Source organism: Oncorhynchus gorbuscha, linkage group LG04 (genome assembly GCF_021184085.1).
Source record: "Oncorhynchus gorbuscha isolate QuinsamMale2020 ecotype Even-year linkage group LG04, OgorEven_v1.0, whole genome shotgun sequence".
Classification (NCBI taxonomy): Eukaryota; Metazoa; Chordata; class Actinopteri; order Salmoniformes; family Salmonidae; genus Oncorhynchus; species Oncorhynchus gorbuscha.
Genome location: NC_060176.1, coordinates 39,543,353 through 39,559,912, shown reverse-complemented (window position 1 = coordinate 39,559,912; position 16,560 = coordinate 39,543,353).

Sequence of the window (16,560 nt, the reverse complement as noted above, 5' to 3'; positions counted from 1 at the left end):
AGTTCATTAACTACATGATAAATTATTACTTTTAACAATCATTCGTAATACACATATCTAAACATATTTCAAAGAGAATAACAACACATTCTATTGAAACTATTCTTTCAAATTGGCTTATACTCCCCATCTCACTGTCAACTCCATCGTAGAGCCAAGGATCAAAACAAACAACAATACAATACACTCCTTCACATATCACTCAAGGTGTATAAACTTCAATCCAAAACCTCAAAAACTGATCCCATGTTTTACTCCTATCTCTCCATGAGAGTAATGTAAAAAACAAAACTACTACTGGGAAAAAAATAAAACAAAATGTCAAATAACTGAAAAAACTCCACAAATAAAAAATATTTAACCCATATGGTCATAAGAAAATAGACTTAAAGCAGCATACCCTTAGTTAAAAGCAATGCCCTCTCCTTCCTCACATTGGTCCAAATTTCAAATATGGCTAAGAACTACTGTATAAACTCAAACATATTTATCAGTTACACAAACTATATTGAAATCAGTAATACAAATGACCATAAATTCATTATCCAAATGGCTTTCCAATGCGGGTGATAACGGAAGGTCATGATAAAGGTCATAGGTCATACAAAACCTTTCAAAGAAGTCTATTTTAATATATTAGACAAATGATAAGCAATAGTAACCCATGAGCAACAACATGTGCTTATGTTGGGTGTCAAACGAAAGCTAAGAGTACTTTAAAAAAAATCAATCTTAAAAATGTGATATTAAAATCTTTGATTTTTGGATAAATAGATGGAAAAGGGTTCTTAGAAAACATTGACCAAAAAAAGTTTTCAACGATATCAGTTATACATCAAAACAAAATAATGTTGACTTTCAACTACTTTTCAACGTGGATGTCCGATGTCTGACCAGCATCCTCATCCACTGAGTATCGATCCGACATTGGACGTCCATGTTGAAAATTTGTTGAAATTTGGTCTGTTTAACCTTGATGTTAACCTCCACAGACAGACCGGACCAAATCTGAACCCATCATACACATGTTTCACAAGTTTGGATAGCAAAGTACATTACAGTGAGTATAGCCCAGTAGAGTAGAGTTCAACAGAGTACTGTAGAGTGAGTAGAGCACAGAAGAGTACAGTCCAATACAATACACAGGAGAGTACAGTATATTGTAGTGAATTGCAGTGGTTCCCAAACCGTGGGGCGTGCGGGCCTATAGGGTGGGGGGCACGAGGGGTCGGCGTGGGGGTCCGTACTCAGTCCGGCTTTAAACTTACTCTTGAAAGTTGTAATAGTAGAAATCACAAAGTGCAGTTTTGAAATTGGGTAGTGCATCATCAGTTCCTCTTGTCATGTTAGTCATTCCAAACTTTAGAGAACTATTTATAACTTGTCAGAAATGTCCAGATCAACGAGCCCATGTCAGCTAATGTTTTTTTAGCCCATAAATATTGTTGTACATTTTTTTGTCACCTAAATATCACATGAATACACATTAGGCATGGCAAATTGTATACAATTGCAGAAAATAAGCTTAAAACCTGAAGAATTCTATCCACCAACAAGAGGAGTGTGAATAGTTTATGTCATGAAGAGTGCGTGCATCATAGAAAATTGACGTGGCACATGCACACAGGTGGGGCACGAGATACTTGCCAATGCTGGACGGGGCGTGCCGAGTGAAAACGTTTGGGAACCCCTGCTCTACTGCACTGTACTGAACTTTACTCTACCCTACTTTGCTCTGCTGTGCTGTATTGTACTGCACTGTACTCGACTGTGCTCTGCTGTGCAGAACTGTGATGTTAAAACTTGTGAAACATGGAGGAGGAGGAGAATGACATTCATAACCATAAATATGCATATCTTAGGTAGTACAGATCAGGGACCCATGATGTAATTACGTTACTGTCACGCCCTGGTCAAAGTATATTGTGTTTGTCTTTATTTATTTGGTCAGGCCGGGGTGTGACATGGGTTTATTGTGGTGTGTTTTGTCTTGGGGTTTTGTTAGGTATTGGGTGTGTGGCTTAGTGGGGGTATCTAGCAAAGTCTATGGCTGTCTGGAATGGTTCTCAATCAGAGGCAGGTGTTTATCGTTGTCTCTGATTGGGAACCATATTTAGGCAGCCATATTCTTTGAGTGTTTTGTGGGTGATTGTTCCTGTCTTTGTGTTTGCACCAGATAGGGCTGTTTCGGTTTTCACAGTTCATTATTTTGTAGTTTCTTCATGTATAGTTTTTTCTTTCATTAAAATATCATGAATCATCATCACGCTGCATTTTGGTCCGACTCTCCTTCTCCACAAGAAAGCCGTTACTATAATTCCATTACTGGGAGTAAACCCACTTCACTTACCAAAATAGTACCAGTGCTAGAGATGTCACAACAGGCCGGGGTAGGCCGTCATTGTGAATGAGAATTTGTTCTTAACTGACTTGCTTATTAAATAAAGGTTATATTAAAACAAATACAAATAGTCATTGCTGACACCCCATTCTTTCTGCAGACATCTTTGAATCTTAATTCGGAGCATATATTTACCCTTATTTACCCACTCATGGAAATTGGCATATATGATACGGATCAGTTGAAATGTTTCTTAATGAAGAAATATGAAATGAATATACATAACCATGGTAGTAATTCAAAGGGAACAGTTTGGAGATTATGGGAACATTATTAGACCAAAAACACAACAGTTCACCTGACACAAGACTGAATCCAAACAACTTTGCATTTAATGTGCATTTTACATTTTCTGTACTTTGACACATTTGTTGATATTGAAATCTGAAAATACTCTAACATGAAAATAATATTTCTAGAAAACGTGGGGTAGGTGCAACATAAATTCAGTGAAGGGACTAACCGCTGTCCCCAAGTGACTACACACCTCTCTAATGTGTGCACAGTTCCTAAGTAATTTCAACTATTAGGTGATAAAAAAAAAAAAATCTCTCCTAGCTGTGCCGTTGAGGAACTAGAGCAAGCAAAATTGTAGTTGTTTTGTTTGGAACAACCCTGCATCCCCGCCATCACACAATTACTGTCGTTTACGCAATCTAAAAATGTTCCATTATAAATATCAATCTGGGTTTGGTGGGCATCATTTGATAGCTTGTTCTATTGCCAACATGACTACTGTAGCTACGATATAAAATATGATATTACAGTGTTAGGCTTTCACAATGCAATTCAGGGAAACAAATCCTAATTTTGGTGGGCATAGAAAGGAGTAATGAGTGCATTCAGATGCGTAGACAAACAAAGGCTCATTCTGTTCAGAACAACCCAGGGTATAACGCCATGTCATCTTGTAACTGTACATAAAACATAGTGCTAAAAAACAACACTATATGACATGAGTTCACATTTGGACTCACATTTGGTTTGCTTGTATGACATCAAAGCAGTATTTATTATAATCATCAACGTCTCTTCTTTCTTAAATAAGTAGAGTCCTATGGATGTACAGCATTTCCCTCACTCAGACAACAAAACACTTGCAAAAGTTGCCTAATTAGTGGGAGAGATGGGGGCGACTTCTTGTAAAGCGAGTTGCTCAAGTTCAGAATGGCTGTCAGTCAAAACCTATACAGCGCTGTGAAGTGCAGAGAAGGAGCTCTGACATCATGGATTGCATGTTACTGTTACAGAAACTGAGTTTCAATCAAAGAGTTTGTCAGTGAAATGTTCAACCCATATACGGGTACAAGTGTAAAGGGCTGAGTTTTTGGAAAACATGGTTGCATAAAAACCTGAGAGAGATTTTACCGTAATTCCATTACCAAAGTTAGCATCTACACAGTTCTTCCACTAAATTTGTTTTTGTACATTTTTCTGTGGAATTTGTTAAAGTAGTCCTTGTGTATAGAGTATGGTTTGTAAAACGTTTAAATCAGTGTTTTTTGTTTGACATATATTATAAAAGGCGTCACAATGCTTTATAGACACCTAGGGGAATACGTGTAACACGTAAGCTCATTCGTAGCTCATTCACAGCCATATAAGGAGTCATTGGCATGAGGTGGTTTAAAAAAATGCTGCACTTCCTGGTTGGATTTTTATCTGGGTTTCACCTGTAACATCAGTTCTGTGGCCTCACAGACAATATCTTTGCAGTTTTGGAAACGTCAGAGTGTTTTCTTTCCAAAGCTGTCAATTATATACATAGTCAAACATCTTTTCATGACAAAATATCTTGTTTAAAACGGGAACATTTTTCACCCCAGAATTTAGCGCCCCCTAATGCATAACTGGTTAATAAGGGAGCATGTCACAACAACACACACATATGAAGTTAATTGATTGAGTGCTATATGTTAATGATGGCTGGTCGATGAATTACTCTCAGATGATTCGTTGAAAGCCCTGAGACAAAAGTACAAAAGTTTTTTTATAGACAAGATACACCCCCTTCAGGCTACATGACAAACAACAGATGTATGGAATGGGTCACAAGGTTAAGACTAGTATGAAAGATACTTATTCACAGCAGACAGTATATCATTGTGTGGAGACCAGGGTCTGGCCCTGGAGTCATCTCTCCCTGGTACCTTATAGAACAGAATCATGCACTGGAATGCAGTATCACCCAAAGACATCGTAAATCTACCAGAGGCCCATCCTCAATCAAACACTCACAGATGAGCGTTCTAACAACCCCTTATTCTGTTGCATAAAATAACCAATTGATGCAATAACAGCATTATAACATCATCTTGTCATTTCTGTTCTGACAACTGACTACCTAAGTGTTACTCAAAGTGTATACTACTGTGCTTGTATTATGCAGGTGATTGAGGACCTAAAAGCGATATAACGGAAACAGAGTATTTTAATGTCCAAACAGGGAAAACATAAATCCTCAATCATTACAGGGGAAGTCCAAACAGGGAAAACACAAATCCTCTAGTTTAACAGGAGAGGGCTAGCGGCAACAGACTGCAGGTCCCTTCGGGTAGGCGCGGGCCGTAGAGGATAGAGACACCTGCTCACACGTAGTATCTGATGACGAGGCAGAATACAACTGGACGGAACAAAAGCAAAGCAAACAGCAAACAAGAATCCGACAAGGACAGAAGCAGAAACAGAGAGAGAAATAGAGACTTAATCAGAGGGCAAAAATAGGGGACAGGTGTGAAAGAGTAAACGAGGTCGTTAGGAGAATGAGAACGGAACGATAGAGAGAGAGAGGAATAGAGAGAGAGAAAGTAACCAGCAGGGGGAAACGAAAAGAAGAAGAAAGCACAGGGACAAGACATGACAATACAATACATGACAGTACCCCCCCACTCACCGAGCGCCTCCTGGCGCACTCGAGGAGGAAACCTGGCGGCAACGGAGGAAATTATCGATCAGCGAACGGTCCAGCACGTCCCGAGATGGAACCCAACTCCTCTCCTCAGGACTGTAACGGGAAACGATGAAGAGGGAATCTAGTGCAATTACTATTATAAAAATGAGACACGGGTAGAGAACTGTAAGAGTTTGAGCAATCAGGACCAAACAGGCCAGGAGAGTAACAACTAGGGACAGACTGAGACACAGCAAGGCTAAGACCAGGAACAGGAGAGAGGCGGTGGCTGTGGACAGACTGAGACACAGCAAGTGCAGGAGCAGGACCAGGAGAGATGCGGTGGCTGGGGACAGACTGAGACACAACAAGGCCAGGAGCAGAAGCAGGAAGAGAGTTACCGGACTTAGTCTGCGCGCAGTCCGAACAAGCAGCCACGAAACGACGCGTATCACGCTCCTGAGTGGGCCACCAAAAACGCTGGCGAAAAGAAGCAAGCGTACCCCGAACGCCGAGGTGGCTGGCTGACTTGGCAGAGTGAGCCCATTGAAGAACGGCCAGACAAGTAGGAACGGGAACAAAAAGAAGGTTCCTAGGACAAGCGCGCGGAGAAGGAGTGTGAGTGAGTGCTTGCTTAACCTGCCTCTCAATTCCCCAGACAGTCAACCCGACAACACGCCCCTCAGGGAATCTCCCCTCGGGGTCGGTGGAGGCTACTGAAGAACTGAAGAGACGGGATAAAGCATCATCAGGCTTGGTGTTCCTTGAGCCCGAACGATAAGAAATAACGAACTCGAAATGAGCGAAATACAGCGCCTAACGAGCCTGACGCGCATTAAGTCGTTTGGCAGAACGGATGTACTCAAGGTTCTTATGGTCAGTCCAAACGACAAAAGGAACGGTCGCCCCCTCCAACCACTGTAGCCATTCGCCTAGGGCTAAGCGGATGGCGAGCAGTTCGCGGTTAGCCACATCATAGTTACATTCCGACGGCGACAGGCGATGAGAAAAATACGCGCAAGGGTGGACCTTATCGTCAGAATGGGAGCGCTGGGACAGAATGGCTCCCACGCCCACCTCTGACGCGTCTACCTCGACAATGAACTGTTTAGTGATGTCAGGTGTAACAAGGATAGGAGCGGATGTTAAACGCTTCTTGAGGAGATCAAAAGCTCCCTGGGCGGAAACGGACCACTTAAAGCACGTCTTGACAGAAGTAAGGGCTGTGAGAGGAGCTGCCACTCGACCGAAATTACGAATGAAACGCCGATAGAAATTCGCGAAACCGAGAAAGCGCTGCAGTTCGACACGTGACTTAGGGACGGGCCAATCGCTGACAGCATGGACCCTAGCGGGATCCATCTGAATGCCTTCAGCGGAAATAACAGAACCGAGAAAAGTGACGGAGGAGACATGAAAAGCGCACTTCTCAGCCTTCACATAAAGACAATTCTCTAAAAGGCGCTGGAGGACACGTCGAACGTGCTGAACATGAATCTGGAGTGACGGTGAAAAAAAATCAGGAATTCGTCAAGGTAAACAAAAACAAAGATGTTCAGCATGTCACTCAGTACATCATTAACTAATGCCTGAAAGACAGCTGGAGCATTAGCGAGACCGAACGGCAGAACCCGGTATTCAAAATGCCCTAACGGAGTGTTAAACGCCATTTTCCACTCGTCCCCCTCCCTGATGCGCACGAGATGGTAAGCGTTACGAAGGTCCAACTTAGTAAAGAACCTGGCTCCCTGCAGAATCTCGAAAACTGAAGACATAAGGGGAAGCGGATAACGATTCTTAACCGTTATGTCATTCAGCCCTCGATAATCCACGCAGGGGCGCAGGGTCCCGTCCTCTTCCTTAACAAAAAAGAACCCCGCTTCGGCGGGAGAGGAGGAAGGGACCACGGTAGCGGTGTCGAGAGCTACAGACAAATAATCTTCGAGAGCCTTACATTCGGTAGCCGACAGAGAGTCTAGTCTACCCCGTGGGGGAGTAGTACCCGGAAGGAGATCAATACAACAATCATACGACCGGTGAGGAGGAAGGGAGGTGGCCCTGGACCGACTGAAGACCGTGCGCAGATCATGATATTCCTCCGGCACCCCTGTCAAATCACCAGGCTCCTCCTGTGAAGAGGGGGCAGAAGAAACAGGAGGAATAGCAGACACTAAACACTTAACATGACAAGAAACGTTCCAGGAGAGGATAGAATTACTAGACCAATTAATAGAAGGATTATGACACACTAGCCAGGGATGGCCCAAAACAACAGGTGTAAAAGGTGAACAAAAAATCAAAAAAGAAATGGTTTCACTATGATTACCAGAGACAGTGAGGGTTAAAGGTAGCGTTTCACGCTGAATCCTGGGGAGAGGACTACCATCCAAGGCGAACATAGCCGTGGGCTCCCCTAACTGCCTGAGAGGAATGTCATGTTCCCGAGCCCAGGCTTCGTCCATAAAACAGCCCTCCGCCCCAGAGTCTATTAATGCACTGCAGGAAGCTGCCGAACCGGTCCAGCGTAGATGGACCGACAAGGTAGTACAGGAACTTGACGGAGAGACCAGAGTAGTAGCGCTCGCCAGTAGCCCTCCGCTTACTGATGAGCTCTGGCCTTTTACTGGACATGAAATGACAAAATGACCAGCGGAACCGCAATAGAGACAGAGGCGGTTGGTGATTCTTCGTTCCCTCTCCTTAGTCGAGATGCGAATACCCCCCAGCTGCATGGGCTCAACACCTGAGCCAGTGGGGGGAGATAGTAGAGATGCGGAGAGGGGGGACACTTAACGCGAGCTCTCTTCCATGAGCTCGGTGACGAAGATCTACCCGTCGTTCTATGCGAATGGCGAGTTCAATCAAAGAATCCACGCTGGAAGGAACCTCCCGGGAGAGAATCTCATCCTTAACCTCAGCGTGGAGTCCCTCCAGAAAACGAGTGAGCAACGCCGGCTCGTTCCAGTCACTGGAGGCAGCAAGAGTGCGAAACTCTATAGAGTAATCCGTTATGGATCGATTACCTTGACATAGGGAAGACAGGGCCCAGGAAGCTTCTTTCCCAAAAACAGAACGATCAAAAACCCGTATCATCTCCTCCTTAAAGTTCTGATACTGGTTAGTACACTCAGCCCTTGCCTCCCAGATAGCCGTGCCCCACTCACGAGCCCGTCCAGTTTGGAGAGATATGACGTAGGCGATACGAGCAGTACCCCTGGAGTACGTGTTGGGCTGGAGAGAGAACACAATATCACACTGGGTAAGGAACGAGCGACATTCAGTGGGCTCCTCAGAGTAACACGGTGGGTTATTAATTCTGGGCTCCGGAGACCCAGAAGCCCAGGAGGTAACCAGTGGATCGAGGCGGAGATTGTGAATATCCTCCGAGAGGCCGGAGACTTGGGCGGCCAGGGTCTCAACGGCATGTCGAGCAGCAGACAATTCCTGTTCGTGTCTGCCTAGCATCGCTCCCTGGAACTCGACGGCTGAGTGGAGAGAATCCGAAATCGCTGGGTCCATTCTTGGTCGGATTCTTCTGTTATGCAGGTGAGTGAGGACCCAAAAGCGATATAACGGAAACAGAGTCTTTTAATGTCCAAACAGGGAAAACATAAATCCTCAATCATTACAGGGGAAGTCCAAACAGGGAAAACACAAATCCTCTAGTTTAACAGGAGAGTCCCCCTTCTAGTTGTTGAGGAGAGTTGCAGGGCTAGCGGCAACAGACTGCAGGTCCCTTCGGGTAGGCGCGGGCCGTAGAGGATAGAGGCACCTGCTCACGAGGCAGAATACAACTGGACGGAACAAAAGCAAAGCAAACAGCAAACAAGAATCCGACAAGGACAGAAGCAGAAACAGAGAGAGAAATAGAGACTTAATCAGAGGGCAAAAATAGGGGACAGGTGTGAAAGAGTAAACGAGGTCGTTAGGAGAATGAGGAACAGCTGGGAGCAGGAACGGAACGATAGAGAGAGAGAGGAATAGAGAGAGAGAAAGAAACCTAATAAGACCAGCAGGGGGAAACAAAGAGAAGAGAAAGCACAGGGACAAGACAATACAATACATGACAGCTTGGGTTTTAAAAGTGTAACTGATCCCGTAGAGGTTTAAGTAAGAAGTAGATAAGTAAAAAAAAAGAATGTAAAAGTATGGCTATATACAGGGGGTACCTGTACAGAGTTAATGTGCGGGGGCACTGGTTAGTCGAGGTAATATGTGCATGTAGGTAGAGTTAAAGTGACTATGCATAGATAATAAACAGAGAGTAGCAAAGACGTAAAAGGGAGGTCTAGGTAGCCTTTTCATTAGCTGTTGAGGAGTCTTATGGCTTGGGGGTAGAAGCTGTTAAGAAGCTTTTTGGATGTGTTGTTACCTACCCTTACCACCTGGGGGCGGCCCGTCAGGAAGTCCAGGATCCAGTGGTAGAAGGAGGTGTTTAGGCCCAGGATCCTTAGCTAAGTAATGAGCTTTGAGGGCACTATCATGTTGATGCTGCTGAGCTGTAGTCAATGAACAGCATTCTCACATAGGTGTTCGTTTTGTCCATGTGGGAAAGGGCAGTGTTGAGTGCAATAGAGATTGCATTATCTGTGGATCTGTTGGGGCAGTATGCAAATTAGAGTGGGTCTCGGGTTTCTGGGATAATGGTGTTGATGTGAGCCATGACCTGCCTTTCAAAGCACTTCATGGCTAGTAATTGACAATCGTAATGTGTTTTTGTATTGTTGAGATACTGGGGCGGCAGGGTAGCCTAGTGGTTAGAGTGTTGGACTAGTAACCGAAAGGTTGCAAATCCCCGAGCTGACAAGGTACAAATATGTCGTTCTGCCCCTGAACAGGCAGTTAACCCACTGTTCCTTGGCCGTCATTGAAAATAAGAATTTGTTCTTAAACTGACTTAACTAGCAAAATAAAGGTTAAAAAGATAAATACAAAAATACTGGTCTATATGAGCCACCACCTGAATTCGGTCCTATGTAGCAACATTTAAAAAAAATTGTTTTACATTGGGTAAAAGTTCTGGAACAATGGGAAAGTAGTTATGTGTTGAAAGTTGATAAACTTCTAACCCCACTTTTAGGAAAATGGCCAGTGAATGTTTTGGTACACCTACTGGAGAGTTCTTCTTTCTTAAGCCTCACCCATCTCTCCTTTTGGGCTAGGCGTCCTACTAGCGGGAGAACTTCTGGAGGGTGCGCAATTCAAAAAAATGATGGATATGAAACATTTAGGTACATACAAGTGTCTTATATCGGTTGAAAGCTTAAATGCTTGTTAATCTAACTGCACTGTCTGATTTACAGTAGCCACTACAGCAAAATCATACCATGTGATTGTTTGAGGATGGCGCCCCACATCAAAATGTTTTTCCACCGGCACAGGTTTCATGAATTCACAAATAGCGATTAAATATTCACTTACTTTTTGAAAATCTTCCTCTGATTTGTCATCCAAAGGGTCCTAGCTATAACATGTAGTGTCGTTTTGTTAGATAAAATCCTTCTTTATATCCCAAAAAGTGTTAGTTGGCGCCATCGATTTGAGTAATCCACTCGTTCAACATGCAGAGAAAATACTTTTAAAATCTACCGCTAAACTTTGTTTCAACTCGTCAAAATACATTTCTATTGACTCCTCAGATACCTTTAAACGTAATCAAACTAAAATATTTATTACGGGAAGAAGTATGTTCAGTAGGAAACCGATTTTAGCAGGTATGTCTTGTCTTCATCGCGCGCCAAAACACACATTTCCAAGACTGTCCCTGTTCTAAAAGTCATATTTCTTATTCGTTTTGGAAGTTACAAGCCTGACACCTTGAACATAGACAGCTGACACCCTGTAGAAATCATAGGAATTGTATCCTGGGAGTTACAACTCAGTATGTTCCTACACTTCCCATTGTAAGATCATGGGCTCTCAAAAAAAACATTCAGGTTGGTTTTTCTTTGGATTTTCTCCTACCATATCTATTGTGTTATAGTCTCCTACATTATTTTAATATTTCTCCAAATGTTAACGTGTTTTTATTTCCAATGGTATCAATTATATGCATATCCTGGCTTCAGGGACTGAGCAACAGGCAGCTTACTTTGGGCACGTCAGTCAGGCGGAAATTGAGAAAAAATGGCACATAGCCCCAAGAAGTTTTAAGGATTCACAGTGTAGTAAACAACTATAGATTTAGACTAAAAGTGGTGAAAGTAATAGAAAAAGTAGTAATAAAAATATACTTGATCTATTCCTTGGCCTATATCTGACTTTGGTGCAGATCATGTTGTTCTTCACATTATCGTCTCTGGAAAACACACACTTTATCAAATAAAATCTTAGTATTTGTCATATGCACAGCAATACAGAAGGTGTAAACAATACAGTGAAATGGCTACTTGCATAGTAGAGTATTTTGTTTATACATATAGCTCGCAAGCTAAACAATGAACCATAACAACAACTCTAAAGCCGCATTCAAAACAACTAGGGACTCGGAAATATCCGACTTCCTAGCGTTCAAAACAATTGGGAACTCCAACTCTGAAAAATCTATTTGAACAGTCATTCAACTCTAAATTCCAAATTGGGAACTCGTGCCTCTTACTAGAGCAGACTTTCCAACCTGAAGATCTTTGACGTCATGATTTGACTTCATATTTCCAGTCGTTTTGAATGCGGCAATACTACCATTCATTAATCTGCAGGTAACTAAAGCTAACCAACTAGGTTCACCATTAACTATCTAGCTAACATTAGGCTATAACTAGCAATGCAAATGGGTTTCTGAGATACAAATAATGTACACGTAATGTTAGCTAGCGAGGCAGCCAGCTAAAGTTAGTTAGCCAGCTAACAGTACGCTTTAACTTCCATTGAAAATTACTTTCCGACTAAATTAGAAACATATCATATCTGATAGTGTAGCTAAACTCTTACCTGTATACATGAATGAACACTTTTTTCTCTCTGTTATGGATGCCATGTTTGCCCTTAGTTTGAAGATGTAATCTGGAGACAGGTGTTTTATAGAACAGCCTTCTTTCTGTGTTCTTAACCGCCTTATTCTGAAATGGATTAAATAGTTATTTTCTCCTCATCAATCTACACACAATACCCCATAATACATTTTTGCACATTTCTGAAAATATTTAAAGTTTGTTTTAGGGTTAATAGTAATGACATCTCAGTTCAAAGTTTCTCATTATGAGTGGAACATTGCCCAGAACTTTGCACTTGCAACAGGGGTACATTGACCAGCCAATAGACAATGGATGTACAGACTTATTTGAACCTTGTATCTCTTTTTAACTTCTAAGGGCTAGGATTCCCGTCAGCGGGACACCTGTCGACAACATCCGGTGAAATTGGAGGTCACGCAATTCAAATAAATAATTGTAAAATGAAACATTTATGAACATACAAGTATCTTACATCAGTAAAAAGCTTAAATTTTATTGTTATTCTAACTGCATTGTTATTCTAACTGCATTGTCCAATTTACAATAGACTTTACAGTGAAAGCATACCATGTGATTGTTTGAGGATGGCACCCCACATCAAAATACTTTTTCAACCAGCACAGGCTTCATAAAATCACAAATAGCGATGACATAATCAATTACTTTTAGAAACTATTTGTCTGTTTGCAATCTCAAGGGTCCCAGCTACAACATGCATGGTGGTGTTGTTAGATAAAATCCTTCTTTATATCCCAAAAAGACTGTTTAGTTGGCGCCATTGTTTTCAGTAATCCACTCGTTCAACATGCAGACAAAGGAATCCAAAAAGCTATGCTAAACTAAAACAACTCAAACAATTTTTCTACTTAATCCTCAGGTACCCTAAAATGTAATTAAACTATTGTATTTCATACGGAAAGAAGTATGTTCAATAGAAAAAAAAATTAGCAAGTGTGCGTCCTCTTCGTCTCACACCCAGACTGATTTCCAACTGTACCAACTCCAACTCAGTACCAAAACTCAAAATTCTTCCTCGTTTTGGAAGAAACAAGCCTGAAACCTTGAACAAAAACTGTTGACATCTAGTGGAAGCCGTAGGAATTGCAATCTGGGAGCTGGAATTGCATAGGACCCATTTATTTCCATTGAAAGAGCATGGGATCTCAAAAAGATTTACAATTGATTTTTCATTGGATTTTCTCCTACCATATCAATAGTGTTATAGTCTCATATATTATTTTAACATTTCTACAAATTTCAAAGTGTTTTCTATCCAATGGCACCAATTATATGCATATCCTGGCTTCTAGACCTGAGTAACAGGCCGTTTACTTTGGGCACGTCAGTCAGGTGGAAATTCTGAAAAAAGGACCCGAGCCAACTTGATTGCACAAGTTTAGTTTGCTTATCTTAATAGCACAAAGTCTATAATTTGGCCCGGAATAGAATTTATAGTATCTCAAGCTTATCCTCTCCAACGGAGAAAATTGCCAATTAGGGCAGTGAGTCATTGAAACCAACCATTTGTAAAATCGCTGATCTATAAATTGTATTCCCTGCCAAATAATAGGCTTTGTGCAATTAAGATTCATAGAGCTACGCCTCTGCTGGCTAAATGATGATTCATGGTCAATCCAATGTCTGCAGAGGCCATACAGCATTTACTGCGATGCGGCCTCCACAAAAGTCAGAGGATTTATATTTTTTGCACTTTGGGGAGCTGTCATACACATCTAATAAATTGGTCTGCACTGCACCACTAGTAGTGATAAGCCATCCAGCTTATTACGAGCAACTGGCTAAAGGAAAAGACAAGACCTTACCTCTTCTGAGATGTTGGAGTCCGTTTCCCGGTGCATGATATAGGAGCTCAGCCAAGATGGCATGAAGTAAAAAGGCAGCACCATTTTCCCACATGCATACCCATCCTGAATCTCCCCATTGCCCCCAGCAAAATGTACCTACATATAGGCTATAGTTCATATATGTATTTCACACTATGTTGAGATAAACATTTGAGTTAATGCTTTTATGCATGTCAACCCCAATAAATGGGCATGTTATCATAATCAATCAAATGCATTACAGTTCAAAAGTACTGTCTACCACTACTGATTTCTGTATGCTAGCTATGTTACCATCTTAAATGTTATGCAGTTATGCAGCCAAATATATCCAAATTGGATTTGAGTAACTATTAGGTTCTAAATAAAGAGCAAAAACTCATGGACGATTAGTAAAGCTCCAACCAAGTTAATTCACACAATGGGTCAGACAGTTGAACAGACAAAGACATGTTTCCAAAAGCACAATAGTATATATACCCCAATTTGGGTGAAGTCTCCTCCTTCCCTCTAAACATGACATCTTTATTGGTAAGCAGGAAGTTAAGTGATGCGGGTAATAAACAGCTCTCCACCCTTATCAGTGACAGCAACCATGTGATTGCCATTCCTTTACTCAGTACATTCCAAGCCCCTGGCTCATATCTAACCTTAATTGACCCTACAGATAACCATTAACTTTGTCACGTTCTGACCATAGTTCTGTTATTTTATTCTTTGTTTTAGTATGGTCAGGGCGTGAGTTGGGGTGGGCAGTCCGTTTGTTTTTCTATGTTGGTTTTTGTGTTCGGCCTAGTATGGTTCTCAATCAGAGGCAGGTGTAGTTAGTTGTCTCTGATTGAGAATCATACTTAGGTAGCCTGGGTTTCACTTTTGGTTTGTGGGTGTTTGTTTCCGTGTGTGTGTTTGGGCCACACGGTACTGTTTCGGTTTTGTAAATTCACGTCATCGTTTATTGTTTTGATTCAGTGTTGTGCTTTCTTTAATTAAAATCATCATGAACACTTACCACGCTGCTCTTTGGTCCGATCCTTACTCCTCCTCAGACTATGAGGACGATATCCGTGACAAACATCTGGCGTAGAAACCAGAATGTGACCCTTCTCATTTCCATAGGATACCTGATGATTAACAATATTTCAGGTTTAGAAGTCAGAACCCATTAGTCCCCCCCCTTTTGAACATTAACACATTAGTGTTAAACATTATATAAACATGGAAATTACTTAGAGATAAACAAAAAATAACTCATGATTAACGTTCACAGTTGATTATTATGCTTACAGCTCCAAGACTTATGGTCTCTGTTCTATAATCACACTCTGCACACTCTTATTTCCATTTCTCGTCAGATAACTGAGAGTGACATTTCAGCTGGGGTTTTTGACTTTCTCAATTTCCTCCTTCATGTTCCCAACAGAGTGATAGCACATGACTTGAAAAGCATAGATAAACACAAAGCATAGCAAATATGAATATGTTAAACTAAGCATAATTATATATGCAAAGAAAAAACTAAGTTTGACAACACTCTCTCTTCATCTGACTCTATGGCTTCAGGATACTTTTCTGCTGGGTTACACATAAAGGAAGACCCTAAAAAAACTCCTTCACCCAGTCTTCCCCTGTCCGGCTACAGGTTCCAAAAGGTGTTCCTAAGCCATGTCATTTTCACTTTTCACAAACCTGAGTACTCCACTTCGCCGCCTCTCGTCCATTGCCCCCAAAGACTAAAATGTAAATGCATATCCATTGCTTAGCTGGAATGGAATTTTTGGATACTGTATATTCGACGGATCTGTGGTTGTCTCACCTACAGTTGAAGTCGGAAGTTTACATACTGTGGGGCAAAAAAGTATTTAGTCAGCCACCAATTGTGCAAGTTCTCGCACTTAAAAGATGAGAGACGCCTGTCATTTTCATCATAGGTACACTTCAACTATGACAGACAAAATTAGGAAAAAATCCAGAAAATCACATTGTAGGATTTTTAATTAATTAATTTGCAAATGATGGTGGAAAATAAGTATTTGGTCACCTACAAACAAGCAAGATTTCTGGCTCTCACAGACCTGTAACTTCTTCTTTAAGAGGCTCCTCTGTCCTCCACTGGTTACCTGTATTAATGGAACCTGTTTGAACATGTTATCAGTATAAAATACACCTGTCCACAACCTCAGTCACACTCCAAACTCCACTATGGCCAAGACCAAAGAGCTGTCAAAGGACACCAGAAAAAAAATTGTAGACCTGCACCAGGCTGGGAAGACTGAATCTGCAATAGGTAAGCAGCTTGGTTTGAAGAAATCAACTGTGGGAGCAATTATTAGGAAATGGAAGACTTACAAGACCACTGATAATCTCCCTCGATCTGGGGCTCCACGCAAGATCTCACCCCGTGGGGTCAAAATGATCACAAGAACAGTGAGCAAAAATCCCAGAACCACACGGGAGGACCTAGTGAATGACCTG